At 40.3% G+C, this 23,521-nt stretch overlaps 1 protein-coding gene across 2 annotated transcripts in view; it reads right to left on the bottom strand.

Moving 5' to 3' along the window:
- PRICKLE1 (prickle planar cell polarity protein 1) overlaps positions 1-23,521 on the bottom strand; it is a 69,240-nt gene that overhangs the window by 10,014 nt on the left and 35,705 nt on the right. Inside the window, exon 1 of one of the 2 annotated variants that reach the window (XM_054989443.1) lies at positions 3,934-4,110. The exons of the other annotated variant lie outside the window; for it this stretch is intronic. The gene's annotated coding sequence lies outside the window, so the exon portion shown is untranslated. Of the gene's footprint in view, positions 1-3,933; positions 4,111-23,521 lie in introns of those variants that run through there. 2 annotated transcript variants of the gene reach the window in all.

Here is a 23,521-nt window from a genome sequence, read left to right as displayed (position 1 = left end):
ACTCCCATCCATCCCTCCTTTTTCTTTTGTTTTCTTCAGTGAACTTAATATGCAATCTGATAGCTGTTTACAGTAAAGGAGTTATCTTATAGTTAACCTGTTACTCAAGTAGATCTGGTTAACAAGTTTCTGTTAAATGAATGCACAAAATTTAAGGATAAAAAAATCTAAAATTTAAGCTATAAACCCTGAACATTCAAATCAGCCTCTTCTCTCTGAATGAAAAAAAAAGCTGAAGAGGAAGACATCACTCCTATGGGCAACTAATGCTTGAAATAAGATTAAATCTTAATCAGCATGCTTCCTGGAAGCAAAAAAATTAATCTTTGTAATGATTTGTTGATGGAACTGGCTATCTTCATGCTCCAACTGACCTAGAGTTGGGAAGATCCATATCCAGTACAGCAAACTGATCAATATCTAATTTTTAAACTCTAATTTGGCACAGAGACAAGATTCACCAGCAAGTTTAAAATAATGTGTAACTGGTCCCTTTAAAGCAAAAATTTAAAGTGTTGTATTAAATAACATGCTCTGCAGTTTAAACTGGTTTGCATTAACATTCTAAATATCAAAAAGGAGTCCAATAACAAATGGTAAGGATATTTTGCCTGAGAAATAGTAGTTATTATGGCACTGACATTTTAATTGTATTTTGTGATGTGGGATATAATGACCAAAATTGTATTTTAAATAATAAAAGTATTCTTGGTACTTATATTCCTAGGAACCAATCCAGGTAAAAAAAAATCTTATTTTATTGTCAGTCTGGACATTCGTTTTTGCAAGGGTTATGTCAGCTAGTCTAAGTATCCTAGAACAGATTGCTTAGAAATTGCTAAGCTGCCCTTACCTGTATGTAAGCTGTTTTGAGAAAATTAACACTCAAAATTGATGTTTTATAGAGAGAACAATTAACAAAGTCTCCTGTCAACTTTCTTCCTCTTGTAGTTGGCTCGAAGGTTTTGCTCCCGCAAGACGGTATGCTGCAAGTCATGGGAACAAGGTAAGCCCAGCAGTGATGGCAACACTGCAGGGGCTTGGCTTGGTTCAGACAGAGTTGGCCCAGAGGAAGGGCACGGCAGACACGCGTTATGTTACGGTTGCCAGCCTCCAAGTGGTAGTTGGAAATCTCCTGGATTTACAATTTATCTCTAGATAACAGAGATCAGTTCCCCTGGAGAAAATGGCTGCTTTGGATGGTGGACTCTATGGCATTATATCCCAGAGGCCTCTCCTCTCTCCAAACCTCGTCCTCTCCATACTCCACCCTCCAAATCTCCAGGAATTTCCCAACTTTGACGTGGCAACCCTGAGCTATGTCCATCATCTCCTCCTATGCAACAGAGAACAAAACAAGCCATAGTGGCAGTGCAAGCAGTTCTGGAGATTGCTGGTAGTGGTGGCAGCATACATTTGGGTGGAAATGATGGGCCTCCTCTCATGCTACTGCCAGCTAGGGCAAGATGGTCTGGGTAGGACCAGCACCACTTAAGTCTGCCTAAGACCTGTACAACAGCAGTGGGGATATGGAAATGGTGACAGGTACAAGCCACATCCCTTTGCTTCTTCCCCATGTTGGTGCCATCTTCTGTTTGAATATGTAGGCTTCCCTGAGCCATGGTGGAATGTGGGGTATTAATATTTTAATTCATATATATTTGTGGTACTTCATTTGGCTGCTTGGTCTATTATAGCATTTAGCGTTTGTAGTGCCATTTTATAACCCACTGCTCAGTTTATACATAAGTGGTAACTAGTAAGTATAAGTTACCTAAACTGCAGGTTCGAGACATAAATGTTTACATCACTGCAGTTAAGTTTTTGTCTAATTATATACAAGTTACATCATGCTAAATATATTCATATATTAGGAGAAAGGCAGAAGGTTGTCATTATATGATGATCCCCTCTTGCCTTATTTTTTAGAACTTAGACTAACATGTCTAGCTAACAAAAAGTATTACATAGTTTTTCTTTGGATCGACACAGCAATCTGCAATCAATAACTGACTTTTACAATATCACCTCTGGGCAGAACAGCAAAATATTCAGGAAAGAGTCCTTTTACTGGCAAATAGAGTATTAATCATAATACTGGATTAAAGAGAAATTTGATTAGGAAGTTTAGATATACACAGCAGTGAAAATGGCATCTATTTTCATTTAGATGGTTGTTGTGGATTTTCCAGGCTGTATTTTCATTTAATATAAGCTGTTCAAGAGACAGAGCCCCATGCACAAAACTTGCTGGACAAATTCTAAAAGATTCCTTGTTCTACATACAAGAGTTGAAATCAAGTATGAAACTAGCCCTTATGTTAGGATTTCCAGATTGCTGAGTTTGCTCTGTGGTCACCTCTGACCAGAATGAAGAGGTCACAATTCATAAGGCCAGTTACACAAACATTCTTGGCCCATCTCCTGCTGTTTAACTCTGTCCTGCGGGGCAAATTGTTTAACAACTTTTTTTGTTAAATTGCTTGTTAACAAGGCTATGGGGAATCCAAGATGCATATCACACATATCCATTCACAGCAACTATAGGGTCATGACTTGAGGTTAAAAAGCAGGTGTCTGAATGATATACACATTAGAATATACAACACAATCTTAAAGAGGAAAATCACTAATACCACATAGCTTGAGTACATTTGAACATCAGTAGAATTCAGTATTTTTTTAGAACATTTCAAAGGCTGGTGTAAAAAAAACCTCTTAATTCTATTTTTTTTTTACTATAGCAACCAAATAGGAAAAAGATCCCAATTCTAATACTGTGTGGTTGTATTTGAGAACATTCCTTTATCTTAGATTTTGCAAATGCACAACACATTTGCTCTTTCAAACTACATTAAATACATTGCAAGCTTAATTGCTTCACTGAAAACTAATAGAAACTATGGTGCTTAACTTTTGCTGCCTTGTAAAAGCAGTTGGGTCTACATGTTATTTGAGGCCATTTGCCTGCACAATAGGATATAAACAAAGGACATGATGTGGCTCAATGGAAATAAAGCTTGACAAAAAACATGTCAATAGCTTAGGATAGGAAGCAATATCATTTTCACTAATAGTTTGCCAGATGAAGAAATCAGGCAAATTTACTTTTTAAAGACTCCTATTGATACACATTTTACATTTCTATTTTAAACAGTGACCATAAGAAACAGCATCCAGACTTTACTCTAGTGTAAACATATACTCAGGTTTCACCCTGTCACCTGTTGGCTCCTGAACAACACTCTTCTTTGTTGAAACTTACAGCACTCAGCTTAGAAAAACGTTTATAAAGAAAACATTTCAAGGAAGTGATAAAGTAGTCACTAGATCTGTGTAAAAAACTATAGTCCAAGTTACATTTATATTTTCAGTTCTTTTTTTTAAAGCAAACTACTATGGAAGGGAGAATGCTGGATTCAATTACAGAAAGGGTTAACCATGATACAAAGCCAACAAACAGTCCATCCACACTCGGGGGCAAATGCACAACTTAACTGTTCCCCAAACAGAAAATCCCTCTTACATCTCTGCTTCCAGATTGATGTTTAGATTACCCTGAGACAGTTCCCATTTTACAAAATCAATACGAGTTTATTCTACGTATGCAAGCACTTAAGATTGCTGATTTTTAACACCACATCTGCCTGGAGGCAATCACAAGCAGACCCATTCCGATCTGCGTGCCATTTACATCTACTGAATTTCCTACGAAGTAACCATGTTTGAGATTAAGCAGCTGCAACACACACACTTTAAACACAGAAATTCTTTGGCCGAAGTCCCAAAACCATTTCATTCCGGGCCGGTGTCCCTCAACTCCCCAAGCCTCCCCCCACCCCACCCCGTTGACCATCTTATCTATCCCATTCAAGCTCTTCTTGGTGCAGCTGCTGAGTCGGGGTTCTGCGCCCCTAAAAGCCGACCACTCACCACCAGCGGGCAGGTTCGTGAAGGGCTTCCATCTACTCAGCCGCCCTCGGACACGTCTATAGGACCAGCTCCTGAGCAGCAGCCGAAGGCTGACCAGGCAAAAAGGCATCCCAGTCCAGTGCACTCCAGGGAAACTGGCCTGGAAGGAAACCAGCCCAGGCCACCGCCAGAAGACCCCGGGCACGGAGGAGGGGCTACCCAACCGGGGCGTGTGACTGGGAGGGCGAGCCGCGGGCCAGGAAATCCCCCCAGTCAAGCCCACCCACCCCCCGCGGCTTGCGCAGAGAAGGCCTCTGGGGAAAAAAACCCCGCAAGCAGAAGCCGGCAACTGAATGCCCGGGCAGAGCAGCACCACAGGCGCCCTTCCCGCCCACCCGCCTTCTCCGAGGCCTCGTCTCTCACCCACCCTGGGCGATGCTTCCAAAAGCCTCGCTGCCGCCCAATAAAAACAGGGGCGGGGGGGGGGGCTGCCGGGCCAAAGACCCTCAGCCGCCTCCTCTCTGTCGCAGCTGCCTTGACCCTCTGCCGCCTCTAATATCCCCTAACAAAATTCCAAAAAGTATCCTTTTCTCCCTCTCTCTTTCCCCACCACAATGCTGCCCTGAAGGCAGAAAAGGACAAGGCAGCAAGCAGCACGTTCACCGACTGCCGCATTTTTTATAAAAAGGCACTATCCTATTTCAGTCTACATAGCTTGGGACGGGATCTGTCACCGGCTGTGTGCAGAATACGTACAGGGAATCTCTTCAGCACGCCTGCGGCCGCCCCTCTCACGTGGGAAAAGTCACACAGAAGCCTCTCTCCTATTTTCCCTCAGCCAGACCCTCCAAGAGCCCGGACCCCCCCCCTTTCTTCCCTCTCCCAAATTTCTCCTCAAGGTACAACAGGGGCCTTTCTTCTCATCACCCTCACAACCTCCCCTGCCCGAGCGTCCTTTGCGCATCCCTTCACAAGCCTGCCAAATTCCAAAAAAAGAGCGTCTTCAGTCACCTCAGCAAGTAATTCTTTCCCAGGATTTTACATTTAGCAACACAATTTCACTACATGGGGGTGGGGAGTGGGTAGCAATTCCTGTTAAATGCTAAATTCAGCAAATGTAAAAGGAAAGGAGAGGTTGTTTCTTCATTTCTGCTACTAGTGGTTCCCATTTGAAAATAAAACCCTCCCCATACTGTTGGCCATAAACAGAGACCGATATACTGCATCTGCTAAAGGAAAGGATGGGGCTGAAATAGGGTTGCCGCTCCAAGTTGGGAAATTCCTGGAGATCTGGGTGGTGAAACCTGGAGAAACCTGGAGAAAGTGGGGTTTGGGGAGGGAAAGGAACTTGGCATGGCATGATTCCATAGAGTCCACCCCCCCCCCAAAGTAGCCATTTTCTCCAGGTGAACTGATCTCTGTGGCCTGGAGACCAGTTGTAATTCCGGGAGATCTCCAGCCACTACCTGGAGACTGGCAACCCTGGGCTGAAATCTCTCATCTCCAAGAACCATAATATTTTCAGAAACCACAGGCAGTTTAGATTACAGTAGAGAGACTGTTGGAGAAAAATTATTTATTTTCTTATTTATGGGCACTATTTTTACTTGACATTCCCCCAACTCCACCCTCCATTGTGTCTGGAACCCTTCTGGCTAACTTTCAGAGAGCTCCAAGGAGCTGACCCCAGTGCAGTTTTCAATTCCTTCAGCACTAGTCACACTGCCTATCAATCACTGGTGACCTAGTATGAACTACCAAGATGCCATAAGTGGCATCCTCCAGGAAAGAAACTCCAGGACAGGACATGGATACATAAAAATGGGAGGGGGTACCATCAATTTTGCTTTTAGCCTCTGAGCACTCTCTGAGTCATCTCACAAGCAAGGAAATCAGCAAGAGGATGCCACTGGGTCAGACATTAACAAACATCTCTGACTATTCTGTACAAAGAGCATTTCCATATGAATTGCCAAAGCATCTACGGACAATATAAGCCAAGTAAAGGTTAGGCATTTCAATGGAAAAATGGCAAAAATAACAAACTGTATTGCCGTGGTCTTGGCATTGTAGTTTCTGACGTTCTCCGGCCGTGAAAGCCTTCGACAATACATCAAAAATAACAAACTTTATTTCATGCCTCTCTGCATTCCACATAACCTAAAATGCCCAGGCTACAACCACAAATTAAGTTTTGGTCATCATTTTTATGGAATTGGGACAGAAAAGATCTCGCATTCAAGACGCCCCTCGCCCTGGTCTCTCCCAGTCTCAACAAATGGCTGCGTTGGTCTTCAAAACCTAAGAGCTACAATTATACTACACTGGAATGAAGGACAGGTAGAAGAATGGGAGTGTGGGGGGGGGGTCTAATTTCTCTTCTCCCCTTACACTGTAGTCAAAACGATCAATTGTCTTTCTTCCAACAATAAAGCTGAAGTACTGCCTTCAGATCCAATTCTGAAAGGTCACATTATCTTAGTATTCTATTAATTTGTCTGCATGTGGCATAATCAGCTCATTTCATTATTTCGTTAATCCAGTTATTTTGATTTAGTCCCACTTTGTTCCATTGACTTCTGCAGGGAAAAACTCAGCTGACATTCAAGTAACCCGGCTTTAGTTGGACTGTGGCAGGACTTTATATCCATTTAGATACTAAAACTAAAAATAAAATACAGATTAAATTTCTACAGTGGATATACATGAAGAAATAAATGTAAACAAACATACAGCAGTGGCCTTTTGCAAAGACACAAAGATAATTAGTTGAAGTTCCAGAGGAGCAGATACAGCCTGTTGTAGCAGAACATCATAAGCTACAACCTTGTGTACAGTTTGGCTGCTTTAGTTCCATCAACTCCAATAGGATTCAGATAGGTTCACTGTGTGGTGCAGGACTGTGGCTAAAAATACTACTTTCAGCCCTAGCCGATGTGTGTGCATAGAAGTGCACCCACCCAAGTTGTCCACCTCATAGTTGAAAATCAACGGTAATGTGGACTTTTAGGCAAGAGTCTGCTCAATGGTAGAAATAACTAATTACATTGCTCTAAAAAACATACAATGCAATAAATTAATATATCTAAGACAAAATGGTTATTTTACTCATTGCATAAGCCACCTGGTGTGTTGGATCCAGTTATCTGTGAAAGGAGGGTGCAGACAGTTGTGGATCTTCCCTGCTTTCCCCTCCCCTCAGCAGCCCCTTTCAACACAGGATAAGTTGATTCCCAGCATCTCAGGACCTATGTGGAGTAATAGCTATGTAGATAAGGCGACAACAATGAGGATGGGGAGAAATTATCCTTCCTGGCTCCATTAGTGGAGCTAAAATGCTTTTTTAAAATTTAAATGTTATTCCAGAGCTTGGGCACAAGAACAATTTAATTCCATTCAACAGGACAATGGATCATATTTTAAGCTTCAATTTAACTGGCACTTGGCTGTGAGTAAGTTTGGTTAAGCTTAATAGAGCTTTTCTAGCATCAGTAATGAGGAGAGAGAGAATAGACAGATAGCAGAAGTTTAGTTTGTAAGTACAACAGACGGTGACATTAACAGTGAAATCCTAATAAGTTATTCCAGTCTAAACCAATGGGCTTAGACTGAGTAACTCTGCTTAGGATTTCACTATAAATTGGTAGAGTCAGACAATAGAATTTGTAACACAGACATGCTTGGCCAACAGCCAGTATTTAATCAACCTGACACACTTTGAACATGGGAGGAATCACCAACGTTGCTTCTATTTCCTTTACACACCCAACCACCCACACCCACTCACACTTTTTTTAAAAGAATGGAGCATTTCCTCTAGCTCTGATTTAGCATATAATTGGTTCAGGCACCAGTGCCGGTATGTTTGCCTTCTATATGTGGATTCCTCTGCTGAACCTCAAATTGAACTCTACACAACTAAGGTCAGATTTATTTTTCCTACCCCAGTATATTCTTTCCATGAACTTGAGAGTATTTTTATTTTTTTATCTTCTATATCAATTTGTGTAGTCATATCTGCTGACTGAGGATTCACTTCACACATCTGATGAAGTAGGCTCCAGCCTTGTACAACAATACATCTGCAAGCTTTTAAGGCGGCATAACATTCCTTATCGGTTTTGCTACAACAGGCTAACATGGATACTCTGGAATTATTTACTTGATCTGTGCCAAGACTTCACTGGGTGGGGGGAGGGTTGTGCCAGTATAATCTTAAAGGCTTCAAATTAGAAGCACAGAGAGAGAGAGAGCGTGCATGCACGTGCTTAGGGACTATAGTCATTTATGAAGTTCTTGCCTTTAATTTTAGTCAAAGCCAATAGACAGCTGCTGGGATATGTAGCTAGTTCACGATGAGTGGGCAGAAGGAGGCAGGAGCAAGAACTGAAAGGACAGCTTTACCTGCTTAGAAAAGCACCCCTGTTGCTCCACTGCTCCAAGCAGTCAGTCACCTCTGCAACTGGCCCTTATAAAATGTAACTACGGTGCACCTTTACCAATTTACTTTCTGAAATATTGAATTGGTTTGCACAGAAGAACGCTAAGGAGAGAAAAAAAGAGTTACCACTTCTCCAAACAATTCTATTTCATCTTTGGCCTACACTGTTAGAAGGGCATTTCTACTTAGGGTTGCCAGATCCCCTTACCCTAAAATGAGGAACTTCCATTGAGCTTCAGACCACAGTAAGGGGAAATGGTTACCTTTGCTTTAAGTAAGAAATTACCAAAGGTTAGTTCTGAATGGGCTAGGGTTTGGTTTCTGTCAAATCTGTAATGATACTCCAACTTTAGAACCTATACAAGAGGAAGACTTGGGTCCAGCAACCTATTGTTGGGAAGGAAAGAAATGGTCTGCATAAAGTGAATGCTTCCTACAGGAATTAAATTAGAGTGTGACAGACTTTAATTCACAGGGTGCTAAGAAGAGTCAATCATGTCTCAAAGGCATTGATATGGCCAAGGGCAAATCCACTCTGGAAAAGAAAAAGGCGCGAGTCACAAGTCTTGGCCTTATTTCGGTGTGAAGAAAGATTAGTTGTCGTCAAGAAAGTAACTGACAGCTACGCAGACAACATTTGATTTCATCTAACTCCACCCCTTCCTCCCTCAGCCTTTCAGACTGCCTTATAAATTATTCAATTAAAGTATCACCAAGCCAACATGTATAGATGACATTTGCAAGATAAAGGAGTTTAAAAGCACACTGGATATTATTTAGCTACATTTTGCCAAGTCTGATTTAGCGAGTACAAGCAAAAACTTGATGCTAATTATTCCTTATGCTATACTGCTAAATGTATCAGACTTGGCATAATGCAGAGACAAAGTTCATTTTGCAGAGAAACAAAAGGTCACTTTCACCCTTCACATTTTGATTCACAACTGCTAACATTAGAAGGAACCAGTATGGTAGTCTGACCACACCAGGGGTCATCAATATACAGGATCTGTGACTTCCTCCATCATAATATCCCTCTGAATTATTACTGTTGCCAGTTTTGCTGAGTTTAGAGGTCCAGAGGTTGCTAGAAGTCTTTACAGGACTCCAAATATTCACTCACATTAGGATGGTGGTTGAAATATCACATCTTTGCATGGCAGCAAACTCCACCCTGAACTCAATCTTAGTGTCAAGAGTAGCAGGGAGACACCAGAGTGAACACTGACATGGTTAGATTCAATTGGAGAAGACTACTACAAAGCCCAGCATCCTTTTTGGTCTCATAAATCTTACTCTTCTGATCAGTGTGTTGAGTAGTGGGCTTTAGGAAATGGCGACACAGGGCAGGATTGCTTTCCTGCATTGGATACGGCTAGTGCAAAATCAGTCACAAAAAGAGAAGCTGCATTAGGTTGGAACCTGCATAGGGATCAAGTAATTATTAGCAAACCAGAAAGAATATTGGGCAAACTTTACCTATATATAGTAGGTAAGAAGAGGGAAAACCAACTGAATCATGGTTAAGAAACTGTGCCTACATTTTATTACATGTTAAGGAGTTGCATTACAGTGCTTAAATATTTTAATGTCATTGCAAGGAAGGAAAAGGAGGACAACACCAGAATAAGTTGGTTCCAGCTACCACTGACCACTCTGCACCATTATACCCAATGTGTACCACTGCTATCAGCTTGTATTTCCACTGCCCCATATACAGGCAAATCAGATAGCAACTCGTATTTGGTAGAACATTTGCTAAGTGATAACCAGACAGTGATTTTGTAAAACAGCTGCACTTTTGCCCAGTTCTTAGCGTTACTATTTTAATACAAAATCACTTTCTGTGGAAATCAAAGCATTTCAGTTCTGGACTTTGCAGCAGCATCTGACATGCACAGTTTTCTGGAAAATGTAGCAAATCATTGCTTCGATAAGTTGTTGTAGCCAAAATTGTATTCTGAGTAATATTTTGAAGTGCTGGATAACAAATCAGTTAATACAGAAGAACAGACTAAAATCAATGTTCTGGTCCAAAATATTTAATAGTAATCTGAACTAACCAAACAATTAACCACAGCAGTGGTTTCCAACCTTTTTGAGTATGAGGAACTGTTTTTAACACCAAAGAAGCTCATGGATCCACCACATTATAGTAGTTGTACTGTTAGAATCCACTGACAGAAAAAAATACATAATGACAAAACAATCAAAATGACAATGTTTAGTGAGCATATGGATTAGTGGACAATTTGCAGTAACTCTGTGACACTCGGGGGAGGGGGTCCCAGCACCCAGGTTAAGAAACACTAGGGATCCCAGGTGCCCGCTGGTGGCAGGCAAACTCCTGGGGATTTGCCCCATCATCTACCAATTGCCCAGCAGTCGGGGGGAGGTAGCAAGCTCCCCAGAGGTTGCCCACCACCAGAGGCACCTCAGGAATGTGCGCTGCATGGAAGTACCATGGTTATTAAATAATTTGTGATATCAGTTCTCATAGTTAGCATCAGACTTCGTTAGATGAATAAAGCAAATTAACACGGTAACATGAGCATAGATCTCTCTCTCTCTCTCTCTCTCTCTCTCTCACACACACACACACACACACACACACACACACACACACACACACACTGTGTAGGATGAACCAAGCTAACTGGGTGAAAAATAGCAAAACAAATAATAATAACTGCGCTTATATACTGCTCTTCTAGACAGATTAGTGCCTCACCTAGAGTGGTTAGTGTTATTATTCCCACAATACAGCTGGGGAGCTGGGGCTGAGAGGAGTGGCTTACCCAAGGCCACCTACTGAGCTCATCATGGCAATAGTAGGATTCAAACCAGTGGAGTGCTGATTTGCAGCTGAACCGCTTAATCACTGTGATACACCACATGCATTCTGATCAAGTGCAATTTTGTTCTGAGGGAGACAGGCTAGATATCTTACACTTCCCAGTGGACTGGTGCCCTATAGGGCCACTGAAGACCAGGAACAAGCCCAAGCAACTCTGCCTGTGCCTCTGGGGCACTGACTTGGCTCAACCCTTCAGCAGCAGTGATGATCTTTGTCAACTATATTTGCAGGAGGAGGCAAATGGGTGAACCATCACCCGCTGTTGATTTTGCTGACCAGGCCTGAGATCAATGGCCCTCCAGTGCTGGCTTGTCGCACCAAAGGGGTTATGCAGTTTGCCTTACTCCACGTCGTTTTCATTTCCCAGTCCACCTTGCAGCGTCTGTAAAATGCCCACCATTCTTATTCTTTAAACACTGAAATCCAATTCTATAGCCTCTGCTTTTAGCTGCCATTTAAACTGAGCAACCCAAACAGTAGCAGCTCAAGGAGAGGAAAAGACTTCCATGTCCTATAACTGAGCCTGCAGATCTCTGCAGCTTCCAGTACGGATATGCATTTGGAACATTACTAATCAAAATCTGACCTCAACCAAACCCATTATAAATAAAAATATTATGAATCCAAGCAGAGTTATTTCCTGACATTTGTGAGTATCTGGAAACATTCCAGTCTTATTATGCTGGAACCTGTCTATTTCTATTTCCTGGAGAAGCAAGAAGGGCTATGAGAGAAGTGATTTCAGTAGGTAGATGCCAAACGGTACTGCCATGCAACCAGATCAATAAGACAATCTTCTCACCAAGATAGTTTCAGGTAGGTAGCAGTGCTGGTCTGCAGTAGAATAGCCAGATTTGAGTCCACTGGCACCTTAGAGACCAACAAGATTTTCAGGGCATGAGCTTTCTTTCTTTTTTAATTAAATATTATTAAGAATTTTTAGAGCAAAAAGATAAAAATTGACCAAAAAGGAAAAAAGAGCTGAAGAAAAGCTGAAGAAAAAATAATTTTCTCTACGACAAACACAAGTAAAATCACAAGCCTAACATTTACTCTCCTTCTATTATCCAAATCTCCCTTTAATCATCAAATTCACAAATCATCAGTTCATTTTTTTCCATTTCATGTAAAAAGTCTATAAGGGGTTTCTAGTTAGCAATAAATGTAGATAATGTCTTTTCTCTAATCAAAGAAATAAGTTTAGTCATCTCTGCAAGTTCTATCATCTTCACCAAGCACCTCTGCTGTGGGTAATGTCGAATTTTTCCATTTTTGTGCGTATAATAATCTTGCTGCCATTGTCATATATAAAAATTATGTTCCATGACTTTTTCCCCTAGCTACCTGTCCACTACTCTCAAAAGAAAAACCCCTGGTTTCAGTTGAACATTAGTCTTTAAAATCTTCTGGATTAATTAACGTATTTGTATCCATTTTTTTTGGCTTTAATACATATCCACCATAAATGATAAAATATCCCGTCATTTTGTTCACATTTCCAACATACGTTTGAAATATTTTTGTACATTTTAGCTAATTTCTCAGGTGACATATACCATCAATGCACCATTTCATAAAAATTCTCTTTAAAACTGGAGCTTAGCATAAATTTAAGACCCTTCATCTACATATTTTCCCACTGTTCCATTTGTATATTATATCCAAATATTTTAGCCCATTTTATCATAGATTCTTTCATTTGTTCTTTCTCTATCTCAAATTTCAACAAGAGTCTATATGTTTTAGCAATAACATGCTCATCATGTGCACATAATTATTTTTCAAATTGTTTTAGATTGTTCAAAACCATGACATCGTTTATCTACTTTGAACTTTTTTGATAGTTGTGCATAAAAAACCACTGGCAAGTGTATCTTTCTGTTATCAAATCTTCTCTTAATTTCCTTTTATAATCCCCTGGAGAAAAATCTAATATGTCACGATGTGTTAACCATTTAGGCTTAGTTATCAGTACTCGTCTACAGAATGCTTCTTGCGTAGACAGCCACAAAGGTGTTTTCGGATAAAACCTGTTTATATTTATTCCATATTCTCAAAATAGCATGTCTAACATAATGGTTTTTGAAATCCACATGAACCTTAGCTTTGTCATACTATAAATAACCATGCCATCCAAATCTCAAATTGTGATCTTCTTACTCATATAACCTTCTATTTCTCAGCAGAACCCATTCTTTCATCCAAACTAAACAACAAGTAGCAAAGAAGAGTTTCAAATCAGGTAACCCCAGTCCTCCTCTTTTCTTTGCATCTTATAATACCTTGTGGTTTTCCCCCTTGCCATATAGATTTGGATATATCTTTCTGCTATTGCTTAAATGGTACATCAGTTGTCAAAACAAGTACAATCTGAAACAAAAATAACATTCTAGGTAAGGAGCTATTTCTGAATGGGCACACCTTGCAGATACAAAGAGTGTTTTTTTCTGAAGCATGTCAAGCTACAATGAAGTGCTAGAAAGCCAGGATTAGCTCTTTACTTTGTGAATAAGCACATTAGTGCCAAAAAACTATCAATGGGTACCATGGTACCCACTAGCACAACACTGGGTATTATGATGATGTGTCAGTGTAAGACTAAAATGGTCATATTAGCATTACCCACAGCCATTTCAATATCTCAGGAACATCTTTTCTGTTAAGAAATTGTATTCATACATTGCTCATTCAGCAAGCAGGCCCTAACTTCTCTCTGGGTGGAGAGGCAGAGAGGTTCCCCCACCCCAGTTTGCCCATGTATTTCATGGATTTTTTTAAAAAAAATGGCGTGTGTGTGTGTGTGTATCTGATACAGTAATTTAATTATGCAAAACTGCTTCTAGCCAAAAGCATAGGACATGTCTCTTTCTTATTATATACTTATAGTTTAGTATAATTATATAATTGAGCCATTTCCAATTTTTTAAAAAAGCAGCCCAATTTCCTTAAAGCTAGTCATTTAAAAGATACCCATCCCTTAATATGAAGCATATACATACATACATGTTAAGTTCACTAAATTATACTCTATCAAGGCAACATCCTCCTGAGTTTAAACAAGATTCAAATTATTACCTTAGCAAATATCTCCCAAGGCTACATTGGAATGTGTTAAGAGAAAATAGAGCTCTGTCATCTATTGTGACAGCCATTTAAAAACCAGGACACTCCTTAGGATTCACTTCTTCTGGAATAAATCTAGAGAGGGCATCAGAGGAAGTTCTAAAGAAAATATCCTGAAGCATTAGAAGCAGAGTTTCTTAGCAAGACAGAGAAATGGATTTCTTCAGTCTTAGTACATAATGGAAATAAAATGACAGTTCAATAAAAGCCTTTAGCCAAATCTGATTCCTAAATTCCAATCAAAAGTGATATCCAGCTCCTCTTTCAAGCTCCCTGGTCCCAAATCCTCCATCCCTCCAAAGATCCTTTGTGTGCACACTACCAAACCCCTTCTGGCCCTAGACTGCATATGAGGTTTTCCCTCTTAACCCAACTTACTTAACTTTACAACCTTATTTCATAGATGCTCTCCTTAGAGCACTGCTTCTTTGGACACAAAAGATTTTGTTCTATTAAATGGCAGCAGCAGAGAAAATCTTGACAGTGGTATTGACAAATATGAGAATCTAAGGTCCTGCCACTGGCTGCCAACTAGTTTTCAGATCCAATTCAACCTGTTGGTGTTCACCTTTAAAACCCTTTATGGACTGGGATCCTCGAAAGAGCACCTCTCCTTGCATTTTCCCTTGGGGTGGCATTGTTTTTCCCAGAAGGTCTACTGTCAGTACCCTTGTAATCTAAGGCAAATTTGGCAACGATACAGCCTCAGGATTTTTAGTGGCTTCCCAATGCCCCCTTGTCCTCGCCCTCAGCCCTCCTGTCAGTTCTTAGGTTCATCCTGGTAACCTTATGCCCACCTTGCTTGGGAGAAAGGTGGGTATATACTCTAAATCTATAAATAAATGTAGACTACTCAAAATAATATCCAAACTAGATGGAAAATAAAGCCGTCATAGTCAATGTATTCAGTATTTAACAGCTAATAAAACTGGGATATTCTCTGCTATCTGAAATTTGGTAAGAAGGCTCCCTAGAGCAAAGGGATAATCTCTGAAAATAAATTGGATAAAAGTAAAGAAAGTACTGCTTGAAATCAGTGCAGTAATACATTAAACAAATTTGAGAGAACAAATAACTAAGGAAACAATTTGTGCTGAAAACTAAGAAATGATGATGCTTGACTGAATAGTCCAAAACATTATTTGCCTTATATTTGTCATAAGTACAGTACCCACTAATTTGCAAATGTTATTACATATAAAGTGTTCACAAGTTTAAAATTGATCAGGCATCATGAAGGCTGAGTCATTTCAATTCTGTGCTGAAAAAGCAGCCAGAACAGGATTGCTAAAACCACAGTCAACTAAGGTCCACGCTAAACACAAATGAAGGCTGTATTATACAGAGGTGTGTAATAGCATCTCAAAGAGATGCTTCACTGAGCTAAAGGACCATAAACTTCACCACTATGCTGCCTTACATACTATCTGTTGCTTTAAATATGTGCTCCTATGTACTACCTGTTGCTTTAAGTATGATCTTAGTGGGTAGTTCTTTGTTGTCTAACATCAGTCCTGCTTATGCTCTGTTTCAGCATTTCTTCAACTCTGTATTGGATTTTTTGCTAATGTTATGTGTTTGTAAACCTGCATTTATTTACCCTATGGCGTTGTTTATTGAAAGGTCTTTGATATTGACTGTATTGATCTCTCACTATCTAATCTACCTTGAGTCTCAATGAGAAAGATGGTCTATACATGACATAAATATATAAACAAACCAATATATAAATAGTTTTGGCCAAGAGAAGTGTATCTTATTTAAACTAACAGTTTGTTGGTCACTTTAAGATGGGGACTGATGGGACAGTCAATTTTCCAAGTCATTGAAGTCAGTAAGTCAAAGAATATCCTTTATTCCAGGGTATCTACACAGACCTCAAACCTCATCATTTCACAAGACGTGGTATCTTTTGATAAGGTCACCTTGGCTTTACATCACCTGGTTTTTCTAGCTTATTTCCAAAGGTTTGCATGGGCTTTGGAAAATTACAACACACTTGTAAAGCTTCAGTTAAACGTTTTTCCTCCAGGTCATGTCTTTATGATAGAGAACCTGGCAATCAAATGGTATTTACACAGCATCACCAAATTGCAGCTGTTCCTACACTGGAGCTGCACAATGATTGTGATTGTGCTACTGGACCCAGCCTGAAATACCACTGATGCAGATGACGCACAATTTGCTTCCCTTTGTATATCAGTGAAATTTTGTTTTACAGTTTTTTCAAATAGTTCATTCTCTGCAGATACCTCTCATTTAGCCCTTTAAATGCAAGCACAAACAAGTTCTATCCACTTCTTGATAGTGCGTTTTATCCTTAACTCCCCAGCACTCAATCTCCTATGAAGATAGTTTCAGGTGGATGGCTGTGTTGGTCTCTACTAGAAGAGCAAGATTCTGGTCCAGTAATACCTTAATGAACAACTAGATTTCCAGGGTAAGAGCTTTCAAGAGTCAAAGATCCCTATGCCAGTCAATACCTTCTCCTGCAAGGTGCCCCATCCACAGTACGTTTGCACTAGCCTTGCACAAACTAAAACATAATCTGTGTTATAGGGAGCATGAGGACTATGCTCTCCTTTGCCCTATTCTCCAAGAGTGTTCTCAGTAAATACCTTTATGAAACTGAGGAAGTGGAAGATTCTGCAAAATGTTATTTACATCCCAACAGAGGTGAGAGAAAGACAGCTATTTATTTAGCCAGAAGCCTGAACTTTAAATTGCCCACGACACACTAGACAATAAAGTTAGGTATTTTTATCACATTGTTGCTTGCTTATCTGAAGGGATTCTTCTCAGTTCAAAGGGTCAATTTCACACCAGGATACCAATGTTTATCAGCGGCGGGCCTCAACAATTGTAAAGGGAAGTGTTGCTTCCAACTGGTATGACAATGGGCCAATCCAACAGGCACTTCAAAGAGACACTCAGATACTTTGAATTGACCATAGTCCTCATGCTAAATTCCAAGGGGCTTTCTTCATGCAGGAGTTCGAACATACCCTCCAGGACTAAGAATGTAGAAAGTCAATGTCACAGAACTGTGGCAAATGGAACACAAAGGACCTATATATATATATATCCAGCCAATAGTGAGAGGAGGCTGAAGTAATTATTTGTTTATTTCATGATTATCCCATTTTTCCCCCCAACGGAGACTCAATCAGCTATCTATTTATTTATGTCATTTATAGTCTGCCTTTCTCACTGAGACTCAAGGCAGATTACAAAGTATGAGATTAGTATAATCGGTATCAAGTACATTTCCATACAGTGTCAAGGACATTTTCATAAACAATGCCATAGGGTAAATAGATACAAGTTTAAAAAGACATAGCATTAGCAAGAATCCAATACAGAGTAGAAAAAATACTGAAACAGAACATAATTAATTCTAGGACTGACATTAGACAACAGGAAGCACAGGTGGTACATAGGAGTACATATTTAAAGCAACAGATAATACGTAAGGCAACATAGTGATTAAGTCTATGGTCCCTAATTCATTAGCGAAGCATCTGAGACCCCCATCTCTACTATACAGCCCTCTCATTTGAGTAAAAAGCCTTTTTGAATATCCTCACGTCCAGCTCAGTGAGGTACATTAGGCTGAATGTGTGTGACTGCACCAAGGTCACACAGTGACAGGCACCAGCACCTTTATTTATATTTATTTGTTTAGATATGTCATGTCCTGTTTTTCTTCCCAGTGGAGATCTAGAATTGCTTACATCACTGAACTCCTCTCCATATTATCCTCACAACAACTCTGTGAGGTAGGTTAGGCTGAGAGTGCGACTGGCCTATGGTCACCGAGAAAGCTTGCATGGCAGAGTAGAGATTTGAACCTGGGTCTCCCATATTCCAGCCTGACACTCTAACAGCTACACCATACTGACTAGTGAATCAAGTCTTTGACATCTCTGACTCAGATAGTAAATTCTGGTAGTTGATATCCCTTTTTTACACATATTTGATTTATATGGATGAAATTCCACTTTTCTACTAAGTGAAGGGGCTTAGAAGATTTTTAAAATACAATATTTACAAATGGTTCTGAGTCCAGTAGCATCTTTAAGACTAACCAACTTTATTGTAGCATAAGCTTTCAAGAGCCACAGCTCTCTTCATCAGATGCAGATGGTTCTATTGCCTTACTACCCATGAACACATCTGGGCATGGCAACCATGATATGATTAGAAGCAGTTACAGACATAGAAGAGAAAAAAATATGACCCAGACTTTGCATCTTGGGTACAATAACTCTTAAAACTTATACAAAATCAAAAGTCCAGTAGCACCTTTAAGACTAACCAACTTTATTGAGACATAAGCTTTTGAGAACCACAGCTCTCTTCGTCAGATGCATCTCGAAAGTTTATGCCTCAATAACGTTGGTTAGTCTTAAAGGTGCTACTGGACTTTTTACTATTTCGCAACTACGAACTAACATGGTTAACTTCTCTGGATACAAAATCAAGGTTCCTAGTTTATGGGCAAATTAAAAAGCAGCTACCAGAACCAAGACTGCTCATATCAACACCTCATCCTCCTCAGGGGTAGTCAACAGGATGTGATCACAGCAAGTTAGCTCCCCTCCTCCTGTCTTACAAGCTTTTAAATATGCAGGATCTCTGCATGTGAATACCTCCATTCAAAGTGAACAGCATGCAGGTGAACTGCCTTCCGGTTCCCTTAAAGGATTTTGCTTCTGTTGTAAAGATCAAGACCAGGTATCTTGGAGGCCCTCTCCACGCTCGTTGACAACAACTACCAAATCCTGGTCCAATTGTTGTAACTGGCACAGTAAGTGTCTTCTCTTGATCTCCCCAGAGGGGGATACTTAACAGAGATGCAAAGTGACTATAAAAAGTAAGTGCTAGAGCCTGGCTATTCCATTGTCTGTTTACTTGCTTTGCTTGATTATCATGCTCCCTGTATTGAGCTCTCAAGCAAACAGAGCCTGGAAGATGATCCCTTTTTCCTTCTGCCCTCCTTCCTAAGGCACCCTACTTTTCTAGTTTCAGTACATCTACTAATGAACAAAACAACATTACAGATCTGCTTTTTCCTATTTATTTATTTAATTACATTTTTATTTATTTATTTAATTACATCCTATGAGACATGATTCAGCAAAACTATAATAGATGGAGATATAGGAATAAATGCTTCTTACTTCTCAATGATCAACCTAATCCACGTTCATAGTATGGTTGGACTAAGATCTTTAAGGCCCAAGACTGAGTCCCTACCCTGTAATGGAAGCTCACTGCTTGACCACAGGCCAGTCACAGTCACACACTCTTAGCCTAACCTACTTTACAGTGTTGTTGTGAGGATAAAATGGAGGAGAAGAGAACAATGTAAACTGCTTTGGGTCCTGGGGAGAAAGGCAGGATATAAAGTAAGTAAATACATAAATAAATGGAGCTCATTATCAACCTTGCTTCATTCCTAGTGCCTAGTCCTAGACTGGTCATATTTGGATTTCTTGTACCAAAAAGGCAGATAGCATTAATCCCCCTGTACAGGGATAACAGCGTATTTCATGTTTTTGATATATTTAAACATAGTTTGGAAGGGTTGGATTTCATAGCTGAAACAAAACTGTTTTGAGATTGTACTTTTTCACCTCTATCATGTTTAATGTGCCAATTTGTTCCATATTGTTTCTTACCTGTTCCAAGTTTTGCAACCTATTAGAAAACAATAGTACAAACCCTCTCATACAGTACAAGATTCTTAAGTGCTAAGTTTCAAAAAATTCAATGAATAGAAATTTGTTGGGAGCAGAATAGATCTGCACAAGAAACTAAGTGTGATGAGTCTTAATGTAGAAAACCATGATTTAAATCTAGTCTTACTAGTGCTTTTTTTCTGGGAAAAGAGGTGGTGGAACTCAGTGGGTTGCCCTCGGAGAAAATGGTCACATGGCCGGTGGCCCCGCCTCCTGATCTCCAGACAGAGGGGAGTTCCATGTGACCATTTTCAAGAGGTTCCGGAACTCCATTCCACCGTGTTCCTGTTGAAAAAAAGCACTGACTAGTGATTTAAATTGATTCAATTTAAATCAAATCCACCTTGATGGCAGGTCCCCCAGTGAGGGCTTCATGATGCGCTGATTTGGCCCATTTTGGAGTGACATCCTTGTGTCACACTGGGAGTGCGCCCTGGAAGTCCCAATCCCACGCCTTCTCTCCACTTTGGATCTCCACTGAGAAGGATGAGATACAAATGAAGTAAAATAAAATATTTTTTTAAAAAATTCTCGTACACCAGTAGACGGGATGGTTTTTGCACTGTTGTATGAAGAGAATGGTCTAAAACTGAATCCTGAAATCTGCCCCCTTCTAAGATGTACAGTTTAGAGCGATTAAAAAACAGTTATTGAGAAAATGGAGAACTTGTGCACATTTCTCTAAATAATCTCTAATCACATAATCTCTAAACGGGCATACTCACACATATACTGGAAATTAAGACAGCAACAAAGAATGTAGCTATCATACACACCATGCACTGAAGAGCCTGTGGCACAATACTGTGCACTGAATCTTTTAAAATCTACCAGTCTCCAAGAGCAACTCTTGGAAGAAGTCTAATACCTCAATGTCACATTGACTAGTCTACTGCAGCATCAGGGGACTGCAAACCATAGTATTTGTTTGCTATTAACAAGGTACGCTCATACGATTTTGTTTCAACTAACTTAATCTCTATGCAGGGGGAAAAGTCACTACTTGGAAAATCCAGTATGGATATTTTGCCTTTATATTAACCGGTCCATGTGGCTAAAACTAACTGCACGTGTCCAATAGTGTTACACACATTTTTGCCTTATCAGGAAATTAAGACAGCTTGCTAATCCTAAACAATGTTTACTTGGAAGCAAGACCCACTGAGTTAATGAGGCTTTCTGGTAAATACTGTAGGACTATAACCTGTGATTCAAAAACACATGTGAAACAGCCCAAGCTTTCAAAGGGGGAAAATACATCTTAAATTGTCTTAATGCCATTATCCAGCCAGATAGCCAGGAGGAAGCTAACCTGATTATTCCACTTTATATGTTGAATGGAAGCAAGAAGGAATAAACTGCTCTGTTTTAAATAATCATTTGCATAGTCCCCTGAGGAAAGACATTCTTCTGAAAAGACACAGAAAGAGTAAATTAAAAATTTCTACTCTTGAGGTTCCAGATGGAACACATTTACCAAGTTACACTGGTATAAGCAGCAGTAAAAGTTAATAAACCTGTTCCTTCAGCATTAAAATTTTAAAGATTTTATTTGTAATTAAAATATTCCACAGGAAATGTTTACCGTGACCTTAATTGCCTAATTAAACAAGTTCTTGCACACTTTTATTTAACACAGTAGAAGAATCATACAGATGGCAAAGGTTTAACATGAGTCACACCATGTTATAATATTACACATACAAACTCAAAAGAAATGCAAAGAGGGACAGTTAGTGGTCCTTATAACAGTGGTCCTGTTTGTCAGACAATTGTTAGCCTTGGTTTTCTACACACTAGGAAGCAAGACGGGTCTAGCGCTGAAATTTTGCTTCCTCTATACCATATACACAATCTGTGGATAAAAAATCCCATAGACAGTCTGTGGTACTTCGATACCGAAGGTTCTCCCCTCTGCTACAGTCAGAAAACATCCCTGGACAAGTCCAGCAGAGTTTCTTGACTTTTTCCTCAGTTAAAGGAGAAATCATGACATTTCATGCTGCAGGAGTTATTGGAGAAAGGCTCAGTAGCAGAGCATATGTTTTGCTTGCAGAAGGTCCTAGGTTCAATCCCTAGAGTTCTCCGTTTTAATAAAGAATCAAACTGTATGTGATTTGAAGACTCTTTCCAAGACCCTACAGAGCTGCCGACAGCCAGAGCAGACAATACTGACTTTGACAGACCATTGGTCTGACTCAGTAGTCCTCTGTACATCCCTGTCTACAACATGGTTGCCAGCTTGTAAGCAAAGAGTGCACATTGAACATGCATAGAGCTCAGTACTCACCAGCTGGTGATCAGCATTCCCAATCAGTATAAGAGGGTATGGCAACAAAGCTCTTCACAGAAGCCTTTCACAGCCCTTGCCACCCAGGCAGATAAAGGGTAGGTCCACCACACGCCACCTGTCTAGCCTTCAATGTAGCAAGTAGTGAGCCCTGACCCAAATCCTCACAGGGTCCCCTCTCTCCTCTTCCAAAGGCTCCACCAGATAGGCAGCTAGTGCCCTATATGTACCTCCCCTTACTCAGATATAGGGTTGCCAGGTCCCCTTACCCTCCCAGCAGGAGGGGAGAACCTGGAACCTACTGGAAGATGTTCTTGCACACCCACTGCATGTTGGCCCAAGAGGCTTTTTGCTACCCAGGCCCATTCCCCGGGCCCTTCCCACCTGCTGGCCAGGTTAAGTGGCACTGGTGAGGCAGAGACTGCAAGCGGGAGATTCCCCACTCCCACCAGGGGACCTAGCAGTCCTACCCAGCTATAGCCCAGGGATATTAGGGAAAAGGGAACTCGGACATTATTTTCCCTATATATGAGCTGTCACCATTTAAACTAGGCCCATTTAATGTGACCAGATTGTGTGTGCGTGTGGTATTTTTTCCCACAGCCAATGATTTCAAGCCAGCCAGGGTTAAACAAAACAAAAATAAACTTTATTTACAGGATGGAACATAGGAGTGAATGGATTTTAATCAGCAAAACTGGAGCTAAACTGAGAATATTCCAAAGTATCAGAAAAGATTTACTGCCAGCTTTCTGCTGCCTCTCTTAGCAGCATCTCAAACCCTTCTCTCTCAGCAGCCCAGCATTCCACCCACTCCCACTGGCTTCCTCTCCCAAGAGAAGGAGCTGGAACCAGTCCTGTCCGTCAAAGGGGACTTATGCACCTACATTTCTTAGATGTGTCAGCTCCCTCCCGATTATTGGAAATGCTGCTTTTCAGTCATGGGGAGAGACCCTATGCATGTAGACTGCACACTCATGAGCTAGTGATCACATGTAGTTGGGGTAAAGATGTTCCTGCTTGCTCTATACACTACACACTACACACATTTATATCAATTCACATAACATGTGTAAGGTCTGCATACACATCAAAATGTTCTATGAGTGGTAAACAGTGATTATATAATTTGTCTTCTGAATCAGATGGGATGA

The sequence above is a fragment of the Eublepharis macularius genome, chromosome 9 (assembly GCF_028583425.1).
Source record: "Eublepharis macularius isolate TG4126 chromosome 9, MPM_Emac_v1.0, whole genome shotgun sequence".
Classification (NCBI taxonomy): Eukaryota; Metazoa; Chordata; class Lepidosauria; order Squamata; family Eublepharidae; genus Eublepharis; species Eublepharis macularius.
Note: the sequence above shows the minus strand (reverse complement) of the source record. Positions and strands in the feature narration are given on the sequence as shown.